The 22387-nt window shown below is 44.4% G+C and overlaps 1 pseudogene; it reads left to right on the forward strand.

Annotated features, from left to right (window-relative positions):
- LOC144756168 (E3 ubiquitin-protein ligase TRIM39-like) overlaps positions 1-22387 on the forward strand; it is a 304125-nt pseudogene that overhangs the window by 79974 nt on the left and 201764 nt on the right.

Consider the following 22387-nt stretch of genomic DNA (forward strand, 5'->3'; position numbering starts at 1 on the left):
CGTTTGGGAAAATTCAGGCCTCGTTATTAACTAGGCTAAATCCTGTGTATACGTGCTCTCGGGCGGTCCCCCTCCCTTGCCTCGCAGATGCCCCATTCGGGTCTCTCCGACTGGCTTTAAGTACCTGGGGATTTTTATATCTTTAGACCCTGCGGCTCGCTACAAACATAATCTGCCCCCCCCCCTTCAAAGATTGAGACTTGACGTTGTGCGCTGGCGCGGGTTGCCGCTATCGCCGCTCAGGCGCGCAGCCCTTTTTTAAATGATGGCCCTGCCGAGGTTTTTGTACGCGCTTCAGAATACGTTTGATATTATTCCGGCGAGCTACTTTAGAGAGGTTGAGAGCCTGCAGAGACGGTTAATTTGGGATGGACGTTCGCGTATTTGCCTCGCTAAACTCACTCTTCCCTGGTATGATGGGGGTATAGCGTTGCCGGATATTGGGCGTTACTATTGGGCCTCGCAACTGAGTGCGATCAACCATGCGACATATGCACCTGCTCCTAACCCGGCATTTGAGATGGATAAGTATTTGCTACCAGGCGGGGACTGTAGGAGGGCGCTATACTCCGAGGCGGCGGGCAAGGATTTATCTGGACCTACCAAGATTGCTGTACGCGTATGGCATGCTGCGAATGCGTCTGTGGGATGGGAAGATCGATTGACTCTTGCGACCCCCTTGTATGCTTCTGAAAGGTTGGGATGTCTCTGAAACGAAAGGGTTTGAAAAATGGGATATGATTGGTATTAGCTGCGTGGGCGATCTTTGGGTCAAAGGCAAAATTAAGACCTTTGCGGCGCTAAAGACAGAATATGAATTGAGTGACAGGGAATTCTTCAGATACACACAGATTCACCGTGCCTTGAGTTCGGTTCTCCCTGCGGGTACTGTCGTCCCCGAGTCCTCCCCCCTTGAAGATAGGATCCTTGACGGCCACGTCCCCGACGGTACCATTTCCCTGATATATAAGAAGTTGATCAACACCCGAGTGGATCTGTTAGTGCGTCTTAGGGAGGTCTGGACCGGCGACGGTTTGGAGCTGGACGATGAGGATTGGCAAGCTGCATTATCCTCGCCTAAAGAAGTCGCGATTCCTGCCAGTCTCCGTTTCGTTCAGCTCAAAATCTTACATCGTGTATATCACTGGTTCGCACTTGATTCGCATGGGTTATTCCTCGGACGGGTTATGTAAGTGTGGTTGTGGGATACTTGGAACTTTCCTCCATATACTTTGGGAGTGTCCGGAGGTGGTGCAGTTCTGGAATAATGTGCATGCAGTGATGGGTAGAGTCACGGGGGTGGTACTGCAGCCCGAGGCCAGGCGCTGCCTGTTGAATGTGTGGGAGCCGAACGATTATAGTATGGCCCAGACGCAGTGGGCGACCCTTGGGAATATGATAGCCAAAAGAGATGTAGCGCAGTTATGGGGTTCCCAGCGCCCGCCCACGGTATCGGTGTGGAAGGAGAATATGGACTGGTGTATGTTCAGAGAGAAGACTGTGTATGTGGCGCGGGGCAAACCTAGAAAATGGAATAGTATCTGGAGCCAATGGAACGCATACCGTGGAAATCTATGTGCGCCTCCGTTCGTGGACAACCCCGAAGTCCCTCTGTCCCCCTGATCCGGCATTCCATGTATTGTGTGCTCTTTGTTATCCTTCAACTTGTTTCCCCGCTGCCCCCCTCCCCACAATGTGTACTATATATGTTGTATAATATCGTGCCTAGGTGTCCTCCTATGTGAACATATGTCCGTGTATACTGTTTCCTTTTTTTGCCTTGTACGTTGTTTTTTCTTCTTTTAATAAAAACTTTAAAAAAAAAAACTTGCTGAAGGATCCGTAAGTGAACTTGGTCAATGCAAGGAGGTTACAGGTGACCATAATGATTTAAAGAATGGTGCAGTTAGAGCCACAAAAGCTGCACTAATATTTATGAAGGTATACCAGAATAGAATTTTTAGGAAGCCACAAAGGCTAATAGAGCAAATGTGACTAAGTTGACACAATTATGTTTTTCTTCATCATTTTGTGCATTTTATTCATAATCTTTTTTTATTTCCTTTTTTTTTTTTTACTGGTTATTTTGTTGCATGTCTTAAGTTATCTTACAGTGTGTCATAGGTATAATGTTTATGTTCTGAGCAGTAGTGAGGCAAATTAAATTGCACATCTTTTACTGGACGCAGCACCAGAATAAATTATTTGGATGCAAAGACTTACAGCACTGGCTGAATCTAACCGTTTCCATTCTCTTTATGTGGCTCATATTTTACTTTTTGTTTGTCGTTTATATTGTTTCTTTTTATGCTTTTGTCGTTTTTCTTTGTCCTTTTTTATGCCACTCTTTTTAGGTCTTGTCTAGACAGCGCATGCTCTGTCTTGAAGAGACTGTTGTATTCAATATGTGGGTTTCAGGCCGCCCATAGGCTTCTCATTTGCTGGCTCCATCGGCACTCTCGTATTCTTCCTCCCCATTTGTCCATGGCATACATGCATCATGCCTCTTGTGTTTAGCCCTCCCCGAGAGCATAGACCAAAACCCAGTGCTCCCATTTCAGGACCTACTTTGTTCTTTGATTTTGAGCACTTCACACAAGCACTTGTGTTTTCACTCCCTCCGTTCTGAGTTTGCTGTTGCCTCTTTCAGTATTCTTCTGAGAGCTCTGTTTCTGTAAACAGGCCTGTAAATCTTGTTCATAAGTATGAGCAGTGGAAAACCATGCCTCCTAGTTTGCTGAAAGCTTTCATTTTCACTGTTACCACATGCTTCCTTTTATACACACTTGGAGAGGATCTTGTGTAACTGCTTGATCGGCTGACTTTGAAGCCAGTGAACCGGGTTCGAGTCTCAGCGGCAGGCTCAACATCCTGTGTTTCTGGGCAAATCCTGGCTCTCTTTATCCTTGCAATGTTTGCTGCTTGCCACCGTCTATATCTTTTTTCACCCAATTTGTGCTATGGAAAAGTTTACCTCCTACTTCGTGAACAGCTTTCCCCTTTACTGTTCCCCTATGCTTTCTTTTATAAACACCAGGAGAGGATGTTGCATTACTACTTGAGTGGCTGACTTCGAAGCTGGAGAACCAGGTTCGAGTCTCGGCATCTGCTCAATATCCTGGTATGTTCCCTAACCTAGGGCCAAGTAGCACAGTTACCTTTTACCTACATTCGTCCTACCTTGCTCTGCATAACTGTTCTAGCAATGACGTTTTACCCAGAGATGGGTTGAATAACATTTTGATTGCTTTCCTTGAGACTACCCTCATTTATTATGCATAAGGATTCTTAGTACTATAGCTTAATCCCTTGCACATAATTTACATAACCGGATTAACATACTCTGTACAAACGTTATCGCTGACTTCATCCGTGAGTGACCGGACTGCTTTGCATAGGTGCAATTATTGATTTAGGCTAATTTTCCAAATCATACTCACAACATATCAATTGTGGTAGAACCCAGAGGTTAGCTTTTTGGTATAAAAGAACCTCACCTGTTAAATATGGTGAGAGCAGACGCTTCCACGCTGACATTGAGGTCCTGGATGCTGAAGCTTCGACACTCATCAGTCTGACATCGTTTGCGGGGTGTCCAACTCGAGACCAAGACTGGGTCATTCACTCTCTCTCATCAGGTAATGGGGTTGGCTATTTCCTAGGAGTTTCTTGGCTTTAAACCCACATACATGCTAGGTACACTTAAGTATGGTTATAATTGTAGGAGTATGCTTGTTTAGTGTCATGTTTATATGCCTGCATATATTCACTGTTTTAGCACCATGGTAGAACTCTACCTTTTATTTACTCTGTTGGTGCTTATACTAGAATGCCTCTGGTTCAATAAATGCTTATTGAAAATGTCCCTAATGTTTATTCTGTGTATCTCTTTGAGTCTAAGTGAGCTCAGGGTGACTGAGTGAAAAGTACTGCACTGGTTCTACAATACCTGAAGGGTAAAGGGTTGTCCTGTTCAGTGGTTGCCAGAAACTATTTGCTCCTTGGTAAGGTTTGGGGGCTTATAGGGGCACTGTGAGCTAGCTGGTCTATAGGCCGACATATCCTGTGGGGGTGTCTAGAATCAGTCTAGACATCAATCCCTTAGTTAATGTTGTTCAACAAATGTGCAGATCCTATGTATTTGTAGGAACTACACGACATGGCGCCGTCAACGTTGGTTTGGTTATTTAACGGTCAAATCTGAGTAGTTCACTCCTGCTTTCTCAGAGACCCCTACTCACATTTAACCAGAGACGTCTGGAGTGGGAAGGGAATCTGCTGCAGCTGATTAGGTATATCCTATGTATTGGCTGTAGGGTTTTCAAGCTTGAAGAAATTTAGTTCCCCATACGGTGTAAAAACGTTATCACTTTTCCTTACTACGTCCTTCCACAATATCGGTCAGTGGAGACGGTGCTGCGAATGGCCTGGAAGAAGAGCAGGAATGTGCTCTTAACATTACACAAATTTGCAGACATGCAGTTACTATAAAATTAATGCAATACGGCTTCCCGGCAACAGGTGGTAGTGTCACTTTCTATTCTTGGGTTAGAATACCACCTGCAGACCCACGCAGTTTTATTCATACTTACATTGAAGATGACGCACCTGAAGAATACTTTCCATACGTGGACGTAGAAGTCCTGTTAACTTGCCAAGAGCACATTAATTGATTTATAGGCACCCTAACCCACACCACAACAAATGTGAAACTCGGTCCACTCAGAAGAGAAGGAGCGACTTGGCCGGTCTTAGCTGCTCACACACCGCATCCAGATATTGATACATTGTCAGCAGCAGTATTATGTGCACTTTACAGAGATATAGTAAAATTGTACAAAAACCTCACATAGTTCATAATGTGTATACTTACAATCCAACCTGCAAGGCTTACTCAAGCTGGTCAACCTCAATTGAATATGACATATATTAGACTACTAACGCTAAAAGCGATTATAGAAAGAATGCCCACCAAACTTGAGCAAATGCCATTCTGGATAGCACAAAAAAATAACGCAGCTTTGAGCAGTATTTTCCCATATGGACACGCAGGCAAAACACAGAATACTAACAATTTGCCTGCCACTGGGAATAGCTCCCCCTATAGAGGATTGTACCACTTGGGGTACAGTCTTTGCAGCAGTTTACAACAGAACTCCTGGTACCCCCTCTTTAGCAGTTATACCCGATGTATTGAAACAAAGAGAGAATGAGTATGGAACAGAACCTGCCCTGGACTTGGGGATGAAACTGATTGGCAGTTTTGCCCAGGTATCAACAATCCTGTTGGAATGCGTTTTTCGACCTAGACGTTCATGCTGATAACGGTGTATTTACCACCTATACACGCTCAATATTGAAAAAATAATTTGGGGAGAAACATACTCATGGTTCGGGAATCAACTTTTTTCAAATTAACTGGTTTAAATACTTTTACAATGGTCAAGTGAAAACGCATCAAATACATACTGCGAGCCCTGAAGAAGTCAGATTGTGGACGAAACGCGTTGGCGGTTGCAAAACGTTTGTTTTAAAAAACGTAAAATAAAGGATGAAGTTTATTACTACAAAATAACATCGACTCTTCTTTGGAAAAACAGCTGTGGTCTAAAGATTATATATTGTAGTTTATATAATTTTGATTTTTATAAGTGTGCTGGGCTATTCTCATGCTCTATGGTTGTGGGGAAACCAGGTGGGTAACTACTGGCTTCTCCATTTTTGAGGTATAGGGGATTGTGCCTCAAGCCCTTTTGCACCTTTTTGTATTCAATAATCAGGGATGTCAGGACTGGCGCGGGTATCTATGCTTTGATCCTCAAATTTTTATAACATCAACAATCATGTTAGGTAACATAAAAGGGGAGACAGCAGTGGTGACTATAAGCCAACGCCTGAAGGAAGTTACTCCTGCACAACAGGAGCGAGAACTGCCTGGGATTATAGAGGAAAACTATCCTTCACTGGTTAAAGATATTTTGGGAGCTAGACCTGGAAAACCACAAATAATGGGTAATTCTGAAAAAGGATAACTAGAACGCAAGCACCCAATTCTTCCAAAAAATGGGACAACAAACAATCAAAAAATAATAAGCAGAATGCACCACGATCACGGGATGGTCTCTTCAACAGGAGCCCTTTGAAAAGAAGTACAATCTTCTAAAACATGATAATATTAAAAAACATGTCAGGTCTCAGGATACTGTTACACGTTCCTCTCGTTCCTTTCAGAGTTCATCAAAAGACTTTGAGAGGGATGGATGGTAAAACACAGATCAACAGAGCGAGTCAAACAGAAAAAAATGACACATTACACTTCAGACTTTATTATCAAACTGAAAGATAAACACAAAACTAAACCTCAATTAAAAAGAAGGTAGCTGGCCTTAAAATAAGAAATGCCCAGACTACTGCGGACTCTGATACTGCAGGGGGAATGGGCTCTGGCAATGCTAGACAACACAGCAAAAGTGACAATAGCTTGCCAGAACCTGATGGAATTTCTGTTGACAGCCGCGTTGAATGTACCTATCATGGTGGAGACACCGGATACAAGGGTAAGTGCCCCACATCGTTTATACGAAATTACACTCCAAATTGAATGAGGCATACCCAGGTAAGTGAAAGGTCTTTTTTGGGAGAGCCTGACATGGTTACAAAATTCTCTTGGCAGAAAGAGATTGGCCGCCTGATGTTATGTAATGCCCTAACGGGGAAGATGTAATTTTACCGGCTTCCTCCGACCTCGTTCCAGAGTCACTTAAAAAATCATACGCGCAGGAGTGAACGTTGTCACTAGCTGCTGCACTTTACCTCTATCATGTGAGTGTGTGATGCTGAGTCACCTCATCGTAAAATCCCATTAAAAACTGCTCCTACTCCACCGAGGCAGTACCCAGTAAAATATGATGCAAAGAAACAAGTCAGGAAGATCTTAGATCAACTTGATTACCAAAGTGTGATTGAAAATTGCACCTCCTCCATGAATAATACTTTGTTTCCTGTAATGAAACCCGACATTTCATACTGTCTAGTTTTAGACTACAGGCATTTGAACACATGCGCAGTGCCGCATTAATGAATAACATTGTGTGGAAAAAATACAAAACAACACTAGATATCTCGAATGGTTTCTTCTGCTAGAATTTAGTGCCTGGAAGCCGATATTTTACCGCATTCTCCGCTCTAGGCACTGAACGCCAATTCTGTAGACTGCCCCACGGGTATAAGATTAGCCCTGAGTTGTTCTTAGCAAGAGTAACCGAGTTACTTGAAAATTATGATGAGGAGGCTTTGTCCTACGTAGATAATATTTATCTGATGGACAATGAGTTATTGTACACTTGAACAGGGTGAACAACATAATTCTGTGGTTTGCCAATGTTTGCTACAAATGTAACTTTAAAAAATCAAAAATTGTCCTCCTCAATGTCTTACTTTTGAGATATGAGCTATCAAGTGAAGGGAAAAACCTGGCAGCGAATAATTTAGAAATATGTGCGCTGCTCCAACTTCCCAAAACTCTAAAAGGTTTGCAATCCATTTTAGGATTCCTAACTTTAGGCAGAACATACATTTTGGATTATGACCTAATCAAACCTGATTTTGCCGTCAAATAAAATAAAATCAAAACAACTTTATTCGGTTTTGCATTTAGAAAACCATGAAAGTGACACAGCATCCAAAACACATTTAAAACATGATACATTAAAAATACAGTGCATATCAATAAAAAGAGAGGATAGACTCGTTAAACACACATACCACACATGAAAACAGAAAGTGCCTTCTACCAATGAGCTAGATTTCCAGGCAAGCCCTAGTTCTCACCATAGATTTTAAATATCCTACGATGAAAAAAATGCAATCTGCCTTACACAATTGGGGATACCAAAGCGCTGGGCTAACCTGATTAAAATTCAGCCTCTTTAAAAGTGAAATTAAAAAATATCTCCGGGGGACCTCAGAAAATTTACAGAGTAGCATAAAGTGTAGCAAGTCCTGTGGAGACACATCGTCGCAGCCACAGGGCGCTAACACATGTCCTCTACTACACCCTTTTGGAATGCTAAGTAACACATGAAAAAGATCCAGGCGAAACCTGGACAGTAAAAAATGCTCGTATGTGGTCAATGACCCCAGGAGATAAGGCTCTGTTGATGGGTTGGTTTTTAGTGCCAAGAATTTGTGAACACTAGGTTTTCGTACTTCCAACTCATCTCTTTCTAGCTTCCTTATACAGCTGAAAGCTTTCTTAACAAACTCCACATCCTTTTGTACAATGGTATTAGGCTTTAAAAAAAAGTTTGGGGCGCCCCAGCTCTGCAAAGCAACTTCTGATATATTTCAACCATGGTATTCGGGACATATAGTGAAGGCTCATACACTCCGTTATAATCTGCTGGCGGGGAACTAATTCCTTATTCAGCAAACACTTGAGCCAAAACACTAAAGGGCGCACAGCCAGGGTCTCACATAAAAAAGATACCCCCAGTTCCTCATGAAACACCAGGTTTGATAGACCACTCTGCACACCCAGCAAACGCTTTAAAAAGCTGTCTCAACCACCTGCAATACATCTGTGGTGGTATACCCCCAGATTTCACTGCCATAGCAAGCTGTTGCTACACCTATGGCCTGATAAATTTTCAACATGGCTGCAATTGGGCGCTTACCCATCTTTGCAGCAAAGTTGAAAATAGCAGCAATCACCCTTGGGAACTTCCCCTTTTTCTTCTGGATGAGAGGCCCCCACTTCAGGCGGTCATCCAGTAGAACCCCCAGGCATGAAAACAAAGTCGTCACCGGGGCCTTTTCGGGTCCTACCGAATAAGGATACTATTTCTTCGGCCGAGCCCTCCCTGTAATATATATATGATTTGGTGTTATTAATTTCCAGATCTCAAGACCCCATACAGTTTAAAAACGTATAAAGCAGGGATTGGAGTCTCCGATCAGTTCTGGCTATGAGGACCGTGTCATCTGCATATAGTAGGATGGGAAGGCCCCGTCCCCCTACATACAGAAAACCTGCCCCTGTGCCAACCAAAGCTCTATCTAGATCGTGTATATAAAGGTTGAACAAAAAAGGGGTCAAGATGCATCCTTGACATACCCCTCTCCCGATTTAAAAATCCCTGGGGACATGGAGATCCTGAGCATCTAACATTCTCCTTGGTATCCCTACGCAGATTCTCTAGGAAGTTAACGATATTGTCCTCCACCCCCATGACCCTCATGGACTGCCACAGCTTGACCCGGCTGATTCAGTCAAACGCGGATGAAAGGTCAATGAAGGCCAGGTATATCGTAGCTGGGCGAGCAATAGTGTACTTACAGAGGATCATGTAAAGGTTGAGGCATTGTGCCACAGTAGACCGCCCTGGGCGGAACCCATATTGGAAATCAGAAATTATCTGATTCTCCTCTGCCCAGGAGGATAATCTTTCTAATAACTCCCCTCCCACTACCTTTACTACTGAGACAAGAAGGGACATCGACCTATAGCAAAAGGTGCTATTGCGATCCCCCTTCTTGAACACCGGCACAATAGTGGAAGTAGCCCAGGAATCAGGGCAGCCGTCCCTGGCTGCGGCATGAAGTACAGCACAAGGATCGGAGCCCACCAAGATGGATCCAATTTATAGAGATCCGGGGGGATGCCGTCCGGGCCAGGGCCTTGTTACATGTCAGGCCGGCAATCCCTACCTCAACCTCTTTCTGCTCAAAGACCACAGAAACGGTATTAGTGCCCCTGTTTGGCTGTTCTAAATAAACCGTAGAGCCCCTGAACATAGATTGAAAATGGGACACCCATTCTTCCTCCAAGATATGTGATCCTAAGTCACCACCTTTAACTGACTCAAACAGCGGTCTGTTGACAATGCCCCAAAACCTTGAGCTGTTCCCTAAAGTACTCGTCTCTAACCGCTCCCTCCAGTCACCCTTGTGTGTGGCCAAAGCCTGTTTATACTCCGTACGGCAGGCACGTATATGCAAATGATTTCTCGGGGTAACCTTCAGAGTTTCCTTCAGCTTCCTTGCTGCCTGGGAGCAAGATGAATCAAACCATCTCGGATTTGAAAAGACTGCCCTACATGCAGTTACAAGTTCTCCTGCCTTTTTGGAAATGACGTTAAAGGCACTAAGAACATCCCTTGATGAGGTACCTTGCGAGACACAGAGCGCAAGTTCGGCAGCACAAGAATCTCTTACCTCGCTGTAAAAGGCATCTGTGGTAATCTGTGACCATTTAAGACAGCGCCTACCGTCAGTTGGTCTTAACGTTACTGGTGTCACCACCCTGGATTTTCTAAATAGAAGTGGGCCGCTCAGTTCTACACAGAGAGGGTTATGATCAATGTGAATACTATCCCTAATGGTGAACCCATGAAATAAGGGCTGAAGAGTGGAAGACATTAAAATATAATCAATAAAGGATCCGCTACCTCTCCCCTTAAAGGAAGGAATAAGAGCTTTACTATATGCGTAATAACAAATTGAGAGAGAGGGAAAAGGACACTCTTGGTCCCCCTGTTAAATCTTGTAAAACAACAAAAGAGTGTCGTGAGAGAAGTGTGTAAGCACTAGACACAGAGAAGAAATCTCCCTGAAGAAGTCACAGTGGAAATCAGCGTTTTTTTTTTAGGAAGCCCTCACTCTCCACCCTGAGTGGTGACATGCTTCATCATCGGGCCCACCAGGAGAAGCCGAATGCCTACCTGGTGTGCTACAACGCCAGATTACTGCAGAGCAGGTTCTTTGTGGCAAAAGTGTCAAAAAGAAATATGAATTAAAAATGTCAAACTGTACCATACGGAAAAATGTTATTCAATGGTCAGTTTGCTATAAGTAAAATATGTGTGGGAAACTTACCAGTTAATGACTCGGTTGTTTCCACTTAAAGTAGGGTCAACATGTTTCTGCCCGTCTATGTGTCATTTACTGGGCTTTCATCAGGACCGTCGGGTGGTGTACCTCGGCGGTATGCACAAGATCCACACCCCATGGGTCTCGTGGATGATCCACGGGGTCCGGTAGCAGGAGGCGCTAGGTGCAAAACGGGTGGCAGGCGTTGTGGGCGGTGTGCCATTGTCGCTTCCCCCCCTTCCCGAGACCCATGGGGTGTGGATCTTGTGCATTACAAACAGTACAGGGACCTCAAATTGAAGGGTTCCCATCACTTTTGTTTGGTTTTTGCACTTTATTTTACACACTTGATTTTAACTTTCACGTCCTCTGGTAAGGGTGGGCCTTAGCGCGCCCATACCGCCGAGGTACACCACCTGACGGTCCTGATGAAAGCCCAGTAAACGACACATAGACGGGCAGAAACATGTTGACCCCACTTTAAGTGGAAACAACCGAGTCATTAACTGGTAAGTTTCCCACACATATTTTACTTATGTCAAACTGACCATTGAATAAAATTTTTCCGTATGGTACAGTTTCTGACATTTTTAATTCACTTTCTTTTTGACACTTTTGCCACAAAGAACCTGCTCCGCAGTAATCTGGCGTTGTAGCACACCAGGGAGGCATTCGGCTTCTCCTGGTGGGCCGGATGATGAAGCATGTCTCCACCCAGGGTGGTGAGTGAGGGCTTCCTAAAAAAACCCCGCTGATTTCCACTGTGACCTCTTCAGGGAGATTTCTTCTCTGTGTCTAGTGCTTACACACTTCTCTCACGACACTCTTTTGTTGTTTTACAAGCTTTACTATATGCGCCAGAGAGAGACATTAATGACAATAGATCAAATTCGTTAAGTAAGTTGTTCAATTCTTCCCCCTGGATAGAGTGCTCAAAATGAAACCCCCCACAATCGGGGGCATCCCAAGTCGGCCATGATTGTATGCTTAGGATCTCCACAGGGGTGGATATTGAAATCACCCATCACCATTAGAGTGTGCAATATAGAACCACAAGACTACCTTGTATAGGAACCCAGCTGGGTGAAATTGCATTCCCCCTGGGTTGTTGTCGTAGCATTATAAAAATTGACCAGGCACATACTAGTGTTCCCTGACTTCAAGACTATGGCTTGGATACTCAGACTTGGAGATGGAAGAATCCGAATCCGTCAGTCCACTGCCGGAGATATATATATAGCCAGACCACCCTTGGCTCTGCCACAGACTGACTGCAAGGCTGGAACAAAAAAAGCCTTGAATCCCTCCAGAAATGGGTTACAGTTCACCAACCATATCTCCTGGAGACAGATTACAGAAAATTGCTTGGCGAACTGCTGCCGTGTGGGATCCTGGAACTTATCTGCCAGTCCTGCGATGTTCGGGGGACCACCTCACTCTGTACAATTGGGTGGTGAACCTTCTGCTGTGGCTTTATCACAACTACAGGCTCTGCAGAGATATGCAGTCAATCGCACTTCTTCAACCTTGATAGTGTAGGGAATCTGCTAGATAATGCTAGAGGATGGGTGGAGTAGAACCCAGCAGACTGATTTATGCTGCATCCTACTTGTGGGTACCTTTCCTCATTTGCCATAAAGGGCTTTTGTATCCACCTATCTCGGGGAGTATCCATGATGCTAGTCTCTGGAATGTACCTTTGTTTATCAGCTCTATAAAAAAACGGAAGTGCCTGTATTAAGGACCCGTGATTTAATGGGCCAATGTGCGATCCCTGGACAGAATTCTTTTGGCCAGGGATGGACTGTTGAAACTCAGAATAACACAATCACCCCCACCTGGTTTCCGCAAGCTGCCTATCCAGCCAACTCGGCACACCATGATGAGATTACGTTCCGCTCCTAAATCCACGCTGGTGTTATTTGATAGCCAATGAAGTACCTTGTTTTTAAGCTGGCTAAAGTTCTCATTTAAACTCGGCGGGAGCTGTGTCACATTCCCCAGGATCACTACATAAGGCGGATTCTGGTGGGAGATGAATAACTGGTAGACGCTGTAGGTCTTCCACTAGCTGCCCCTGTGAGCCCCCTGTCCGACCACCAGGAGGCTGAGGATCCAGCGTTTGCTGATGAACCGGCAGAACCATACTAGATACCTGACTATCCCGTGTACCATCTACCTCTCCCCGAACTGCGGGAGTCATTGGACACTGAAGGTCAGATTTACAAGCCCTGTTCGCCGTTGCGTCACTTTTGTGATGCAGCGGCGGTGCAAAGTCAGCACCATGCTGCGGGTTATTTACAACGTTACGCATCTAGGGAGATGCGTCAACTAGAGCCCTGTGCCACATGTGGCCATTCCTGCACAGGGGGGGCTCGTTCTGGTGCAGGAACGCCTCCGAAAAGTGGCTGAGTGAAATCTACAAGATTTCACTCTGTCACTTTTATGGCCATGCTGCGTCAAAACCCTGCCCCTGCTTGACTCCAGCAATGTGCCGCCTTTCCGCCGGGGGACGCGTCACGCATCTGCCCATCAGTGCGCTACGGTGCGCCGCATTGTAAATGCGGCGCATCAGTGGTGGCGCACGGGTGGGCAGATGCGTTGTAGCTCTGCTAATTGGGAGAGATGGGCCAGAAGTTGTAAATCTACCCCAGAGTGCGTAGCTGTTCTCTATAGGTGAAAATTGGGTGTGTAGATGGACCTGGAACAGTTCCAATGCAGGGTCCTGGATTGTCCCTGAGCACACCTGGGTTCGCGGGTTCATCAGACCGGTGTCGCCCTGCTAGATCTTTCTCAATCGTGGATAGTCTCTCAACAATAGGACCCAGCTTAATGTCCAGCAAACTGGACACTATAGCTTTAAATGCTTCTATAACCGACGAGACTATGTTCGCGGCTACCAGTACAGATGCCATGGGCTTAGTAACCAGTTTGGGAACTGGGGTGGGTTTGGTTTTCTTAGCTTTACCCCCAATGGGTTGATGTTTCCTTTTTGTGCCCCCACTAAGCCTAAGAGCCCCCTTAACGGGAAGTTGAGATTTCTCCCTGCAAATTTCTGAATGAGCGTCTGCTTGTTTATGTGTAAGGTTACCATCTTTCCCTGGCAAAGTGTGGGAAGTGCTACTCTCCCTGTTTTCTATTATGATGACAGGAGAAAGAGGCCAGTGCGAGGCCAGAGGGGGGCTTCCTGCAAAGAAAATGACCCTTCATTGGCTAGAGAGCCATCACACGACCCTGAACGGGTACGCTCAGGGACTCGGCGATAGCCTCAGACAGAGGTACATTAAGGCCAACTAAAGATGGATGCAGACTGTTAGATGGTGACCTAGAGTCGTCTATTCACTAGTTCAATCTCCTTATCAATTAAAGCTGCCACCCTCAGCAGGAACAAATCCATGGTCGTAACCGTGGCATTAGTGCTAAGCTTTGCCTTTACCCCTACTGGACCCGTCTGTATCTTTCGCCTCCCCATGAACTGAAGAGAAGGCAATACAACAATACAGTAACACAATATATAAATACAGCAGAATAACAATTATGTCCCAAAGGGTAACCCTGCATATAAAAATACACGTGGTATTGGTCCAATAAAAGACCGGGAGACCGCCACAGTCTGTGTCAGTCAGAGCAGCTCTTGTGATGGCCAATGTGGTGTGCTACGTGACAATGTACACAAGCCTACCTCCTTCGGTAACCACAAGTCCCGATTGAATGAGTGACGACGGGTGGTATGGGCAATGCGCCGGCAATCCAGTGGTACAACCAAGGGGAGTGGCCCAGCCCAGCTTCTACTGGTCAATGACAGGCCCGCCTTGGCTTGGCCCTGGCCTCCTTGAGTGCCTCCAGGCGCGTGTGACTCTTGCACATCGCTAGGGCTGCTGGCGGATGAAGTTCTGAGCCTGCCGGCTTGAGGCTGCGGCGAACGTGACCAGGACAGCAGACTCCCTGCGTAGTGTGTGGGCTGTCAGGGTGTCCAAAGATCAAAGGTGGCAGGTAACAACAGGAATCCACAAACTATCTGGTTCCCTCTTGAGCGCCTCCTGGACACAGGACCACACAGAAATTCTCTTTTCCATACAAGCTGACATGATAGCCTCTCAGCACTTACACACATGTGTAAACACCACTAATTTGGTGATCCGTGTAGTTGTGGGTCAGTCAGGGAAAACTTCCCTCACCTTCAATGAAGGTGAATCAGTACCCATAGCATACAAATCTCATTTGTACACAACCGCTGAAATGCATTTTGCATCCATGGAAAAGATACTGACGGCAGTACAACCTGCAGTAGTGAGAGAAAAAGCACTAGCTCAGGGTAAATACATAATTGTCGTGACTCTGGTACCAACCTTAAAGGCTGTTACCAAAGCAAGCGTTCTAAATGCAAAAGCACTGCATCCACGATGGATACAATCAGCTAATTTTCTCACTGCAACAGATGTAGATTACAGATCTGATCCTACACTGAAAACACTAGCTTTTCTGCAGTACCAACAAGAATATCGTCTCCCAAATTAAATCCTGCCTCTTGATCAGTAGGAATATGTCATTTATACCTATGTATCTGCCCTGGGAAGTAAACAGCATTACAGCACAGCATGTGCGATTGTGAAGGGACGTATGTGGGACGAAAAGTTCTGTCCTAGCAATACACAGATGCAGTGTCTAGGAGATAGCATGGCACAGCTGGCAGAACTGAAAGCCTTAATGCTGGCACTACGAAATATGGATCGGGGAATTCCCCACACTCATTGTGTGCTATTTGTTTTATTGTGTCCAGTCATACAATGAATATCTTTCCTATTGGGGCAAGAATGGGTTTAGAGATTCCAAAGATTGCTCAATAAATCGATGCTTTGGGAACAGGTGGTTAAGCTGAAAGACATTGAAACTGTACACACTATGCTTTCTGATTTAGAACAGTCTGCTGCATTTTCAAATGATGGATTTGCGGTGACACAAGCCCAAAGAAACATCTGGAGTTGTGTCTGGTTCAAGTATCGTAGTTTATTTGCCACAGTCTCGGCAGTAACTGACAATTATCGAACTGTGCTCACCGCAAACTCCACACACCACATTCCACATTCCAGGCTAATTAACTAAATGAAGAGAATTAAAACTAATACAAATTGCATTAATAAAAGAAAGGATGGAAAAAAGCCAATGTAAATGAGTTTAACATAAGTACGACATATAATAGTAATATAACATGCAACACTTGCAGAGACTAAAAAAACTAATCACGAAATCTGATTGGCTTAGTGATGGTATTTTTACTTCTTTGTTTGAAAGATTGAGTGCCCTCAGTAAGCATATTCCTCACACCTGGTTTCAAACTTGAACCCCCAGCGCCAGATTGTCGCCTGAGGGACCCACATTAATTTCTGGTTCAGGGGAACCGTTGTCCTTGTTCACCTTCACCACCCTCCTCTTGTTCCACCGTTTACGTCCCTCCATGTGGACGGCATTTCTAGTGACCACTTCCACTTTAACGCGTGCTCTTAACTTAGATTTCCCCTTGGCGACATGAGTGGGATCTTCCACATGCACCCAATCACCCACTTCAATGTTGACTCTGGTTACCTTTGACATTGTATAAAACTACCGTGGATTAGGGGTCCAAGGGAACAACTTTAGAGACCCACGAGGTGAAAATTCCCCAATTCAGAATTTCACAAATACATAGATCACCTCGAGGCTTTTCCAGAGCATTAATGTAACCATGGATGTACCATCATTTGGGTCCTCTCAAAAACTTAAGAAGTGTCAATCAGTAAGGGGAATCATCCCATAAGGATTAGAACCCTCACTCACCCGAAGGTGACATGCTTCATCATATGGGTCCTCCTTACCAGTGAAGAAATCCTAGTCACCACTGGGAGCTACTACTTCGTGTTGTTATGAAGGAGCTCAGATGTTTTGTTTTAAAAGGAAGGATGGGAGCTAATTCCCATATGAGAGAATGGTGGGCGTCGTGAGGTTGCAGCGCCGTGTAAAGGTAAAGTGAAAGGAGTGAAGTTAAAACTGTCTAGGATAGATGCACTAACATCCGTTTTATTTTTGTGCTCTCCCTGGCAGAATTAAAACGTGAAGCAACACAGTGGTATGGATTTATAACCACTGTCACATTAAGGTCAACATGTTTCAGCCTAATGATCAAGGCACTGTATCGTTGGCTTTCTTTAGGACCAGTTGTAATAGTAATGCTGCTGCTACGAATGTGATAATAATAATAAATAATTTATACAAAACCAGTATTCCTGTATCTTCTTTTCAGGTAATACACAAGGTATCTGTGATATTGGAAGAAAAAGAGAAAACAACCAGACAATAGTATTATATATGGCATGCTAGCTAATGATTTATACCATATCAATATCAATAGCATATATGTGCTGTTACTAGTCACAAAAAACAAGGACTTACCCTCAAAAGTAGGATAGTCCTGCCTCACCTCAACCTGGCAGGCTGCGCAGGATGGAGGCCCCTCACTGCGGGAAAAAACATAGGTATTTATCAATTCATTTGTGACTTCAAAGTACAAATGCATGACCAATTGGCACCATCGGCATGTTTAGATCATCGCAAGGGGCCTAAATGCATTAGTCTGTATCCAGACAGACTACATGCAATTAGTTTGATGTTATACAGTTATCTATTTGACATATATAGGGCTAAAAGGTACTGCTTAGATACTAGTCAATTACAGTAATAATACCAGTTTTCTAGATTCATAGTCTAAGTCTGTACCGCCCAAACTACAGAAAAAGGCATCTCAAACAATAATGAGAAAAAAGGATATCGTAAGGTATTTGCTAATCCCGTACACTTATTCAGGATCAACATCTAAATCTAAGTATTTGGTTGTAGTCTAAGCCTTACCTGTCCGTCGGTACCTCGGTCTCTGCAGAGCTCGCCCCGGGTGGTACCGACATGGAACAGGTTAGGCTTATTTATGTTGTAGAAACGGGCGCGAGAGGAAAGGGTCCTTTCGCGTTTTAGTAGACCCGAAGATGCCTGTAAATAGAACTTGAAGTCTTTGCGCACGCGCTAAACACCCCGCGCTATACGTTGTGCGAGGGTCTCTATGCGCATGCTCGAAATACAGACTCTACACTATTCTTAATAATGCCATTTTTTAATGTTAATGTTAGTATCAAGCTCATAAGGTTTCAAGAATATATAGCTGTGTGCTATTCGTCAAGGCTATTTTATGATCCTAGTCTCCAAAAATCCATATTACTAAACGATCGTAGAAAAAACGATCCCGACAGAGACTAGTGTCTCAATTATGCACATGTGTCGACGCACAACTTCGAGGCAATATTGAGTGTATAAGGCATTGTAAGTCATACAGTCTCACCTTATTGGGAAAATGCAATAAACCCGTGTGTAACTGCACAAGTCAGGCGCGATCATGATGGTGTATATCATATCGTATGGTATTATAACGAAATGGAGGGCAACCCTAAGTATGCCATAGGAATTGAGCATAACAATTCTTAGTGTACTAATGATTAGATTACTTTAGAATCGTATTGTCTACAGCCCGATGTCTGTGCAGTTGGTAATTTAGTGTAAATCTTAAACGGCTGATCTTCCATTTTAATCTTTTGTTGGTCTGCATTAGATGTGGTCAAAGAATTGATGACGCATATCTCATGACCCTAAACCATAGCTGAGAAGTCTACTATTATCTAATAAATGCACACAGTCTGTGGTCAGTTAGTGAGATGGTGGCCTATAATGCTAGCCATGGTATTTCGTCATTAAGGCCTATCACATCAGTTCTCATTTTATACACCCAGCGTTATTCTTTGCGAAAAAGAAATTTGGACACATCTGTCAAATGTGAGGGTATCCATGGTTGCTCTAGGACTACCCATCGCAATTCAGTGTCTAAATGATGTTTATCCAAGAAGTGGTTGGTCAATTTAGTAGAATGTTTTCCACATCTAATTGTACATTTATGTTCTTGTATCCTTGTTTTTATCTTTCTGGTAGTCATTCCGACATACCGGAAATTACAAGGACACCAGATCAAGTATATGAGACGCTCACTATTACAATTAGTGTGTTTCATGATCTTCCATGGTCGTGTCGTGCCTATGTTGATCTCCATGGTTTTCTCAGTTTGTGGACATACTGTGCATGTACCGCATGGAAAATGCCCCATCACTGGTGGGAGATTCCATAACACAGGTTGTATAATCTTAGATTGAGTCTCTCTTGGACGTGTATGTACCAATCTGTCTTTAATATTGGCACTACGTTTATATGCGAACAAAGGAGGAGGAAGTTCATTATTCGCAGTATTGAGTATTTTCCAATGCTGAATGATACTCTTCTTGACTGAATTGGAAAAGCTCTAGAAGGTATTCACAAAAGTGAGTCTCGGATTTGATTCTTTCTTATTTATCTTCTCCAGTAGTGCTGCTCTGTTGTTAGCCGCTCGTTTTTTGGACCTGCGGAATAACTGTGCAGGATACTTTTGCATCAATAGGTCTTGTGATAGTGCCTCTGCATGTTCATTATATTTCTCTTTTCTTTTTTTTTAAATATCTTTATTGGGTTTTTGATTTACAAAGCACCCTGCCCCCCCCCCACACCCTCACCCAGGTCAGACAAGTTCAACAAAGAATACTTCACATATAAAAACAGAGAAATTAGGAATTTTGGATTCATAAATCATACATTAATAGCTAAATAAGTTAAACAGACAACAAAAACATTCCCCTTCTATTTGGGGAGATACAAGCAGCATCTGAGTGATTATAGGTTTCAAACAATTTACAACCATGGCAAATTAAATTTTAACAGTTTTTAAATCACGCTGGTTATGTCCTCATATTACAGGGAAATTACCTTGGGATTGGGACCACTCAATTAAGGGATTCCAGATTTTCAATCCCCTGGCCCTGCGTCTTCTACCTTTTCTGTTATATATAGCCATGTCCAAGTTAAATATAGCTAACAGTCTAGAGAACCACTGTTGAAAAGATGGTGGGTTAGGGTCCAGCCAGGCAGAGGCGATACAGATTCTTAGGACCGCCATGGCAATAAATACTAGTTCATGACCAGGGGATTGTTCTGCAAGATTAGTTGCCTCACGCAAAATCATTTCATTAGAAAGGACTATTTTGGTTTTTAGGACATTAGTTAAAAAACGTTCAATGCTCAGTTTTTAAGGAGGATAGATTTGCACAGGAGGAAAATATGTGTACGCTATCCGCATTAGGTAACGTACATCAAAAACAGCATGTACCCCTCCCGCTCCCCCATTTAGCTATTCTATCAGGGGTATAGTACATAAAAAAGCAGGTTTCATAGAACTGTTTGCAGTTTGGTTGACATAAGGATAGTTTGAGAGATCATATGCATAATTAAATTCTTCCGTGGTGATTACTAATTTTCCCTGCCACTTCTGTGCTGTTTTCACAAGATTGTCCGGAAAGGGGGATAGCAAGAGAGTATATCTCACCGATTGTGAATTTCTTTTTTTTAAGGTTTCTGCTGTTAGTATTTTATCAAATGAGGTATTTTCCCTAATCCTTTGTGCTAAAAGTCTGTGATTTGCAGATATTTAAAAAAATCCCTCTACTCCAATTGATATATTTCCCTCAAGGTTTCAAAAGAGTGTAACCCTTCATTTGAGAAAAAACATCCAAGATGTGTAATTCCTGCCGTAGTCCAACTATCAATACAGGCTCCTCTAAAGATTTCGGGGAGAGCCGGATTGTGGCCTAGAGGAGAGTAGAGCGAGAGTCATCCTATGCCCAGTAATTTCCTCACAGCTTTCCACGCTTTAAACCACCCAGGAAGGTTTTTAGACGGACCTTTTTGTGGTAGCTATCATAGAGAAATCGCCATAGATAGTCTTTGCTCTTATTGCCTAGTACCAGCTGATGAATTGATAGTTGGTCTTCCCCTAAGACTGTCTCATTGTTGTCAATCAATCAATCAATCGTAATATTTGTATAGCGCACTACTCACCTGGAAGAGTCTCAAGGCGCTTGGGGGAAGGGGTCTGTTACTGCTCGAATAGCCAGGTCTTGAGTTGTCTCCTGAAGGCGAGGTGGTCCTGGGTCAGCCGAAGGTGGATGGGGAGGGAGTTCCATGTCTTGGCCGCCAGGTAGGAGAAGGATCTGCCTCCAGCGGTGGCTCTTCGGATGCGTGGTACGGCGGCGAGGGCGAGGCTGGTAGACCGTAGCTGGCGGGTGGGCGTGTAGAAGGTCAGGCGGTCGTTGAGGTACTTGGGGCCCAGGTCGTGGAGAGACTTGTGTGCGTAGGTGAGGAGCCTGAACGTGATCCTCTTGCTGATGGGGAGCCAGTGAAGGTCCCTCAGGTGGCCGGAGATGTGGCTGCATCGGGGGATGTCCAGGATGAGTCGGGCGGAGGCGTTCTGGATGCGTTGGAGTCTTTTCTGTAGTTTGGCTGTGGTTCCGGCGTAGAGGGTGTTTCCGTAGTCCAGTCGGCTAGTGACGAGGGCCTGGGTGACAGTCTTCCTGGTTTCGGTCGGGATCCATCGGAAGATCTTGCGGAGGGTGTGAAAGCATGATGAGGAGACGGCGTTGACTTGTCTGGTCATCGAGAGGGAGGAGTCCAGGATGAAGCCCAGGTTGCGTGCGTGGTCTGGCTTGGGAGCGGTGCCCAGGGCTGGGGGCCACCAGGAGTCGTCCCAGGCGGAGGGTGATGGTCCCAGGATGAGGACTTCTGTCTTGTCTGAGTTCAGTTTCAGGCGGCTGTTCTTCATTCACTCTGCGACGTCTTTCATCCCTTCGTGTAAGCTGGTTCTGGCGGTGTCGGGGTCTCTGGTGAGGGAGAGGATCAGCTGGGTGTCGTCGGCGTAGGAGATGATGTTAAGGTTGTGTTGGCGTGCGATGTCAGCGAGGGGTCTCATGTAGACGTTGAAGAGGGTGGGGCTGAGTGAAGATCCTTGCGGGACGCCGCAGATGACTTTGTGGCCTCGGAGCGAAACGGGGGGAGGCGGACTCTGCGTTCTTCCGGCGAGTTGTTGTTGTTTTAGAATTGTTGTCTAATAGAAGAAAGAGCATGATTATAGGAAAGCATACATGCCCAATAATATAGCTTAAGGTTAGGGAGGGCTAAGCCTCCTTTTTCTTTGGGAAGGGTCAAGAGTTGTAGACTCTTCGGGGTTGTGAATAGGACCAAATAAAACTTGAAAAAGTGCGCTCCATCAGTTTGAACCAATATTTGGAAATTTCCTGATTAATTGCTCTAAACATACAGAGCAGTTTAGGGAAGTAAACCATTTTTATTGCATTTACACGACCAATCAAGGATAAGTGTAGGTTATTCATACATCGAAGATCTTTCTGCATTTTATCTAGCAGGGGGCTCAAATTTATTTCAACCACTTTATCGAGTTTGGAGGAGATACATACCCCTAGGTAAGTCGCTTTTGTTGTCACACGAGAATCTACCATAGTGCATTTATCATTTAGGACCACTTGGGTTTTACTCTGTTTGAGAGTGTAGCCGGCCACATTGCCAAAGT

Source organism: Lissotriton helveticus, chromosome 5_1, assembly GCF_964261635.1.
Source record: "Lissotriton helveticus chromosome 5_1, aLisHel1.1, whole genome shotgun sequence".
NCBI lineage: Eukaryota > Metazoa > Chordata > Amphibia > Caudata > Salamandridae > Lissotriton > Lissotriton helveticus.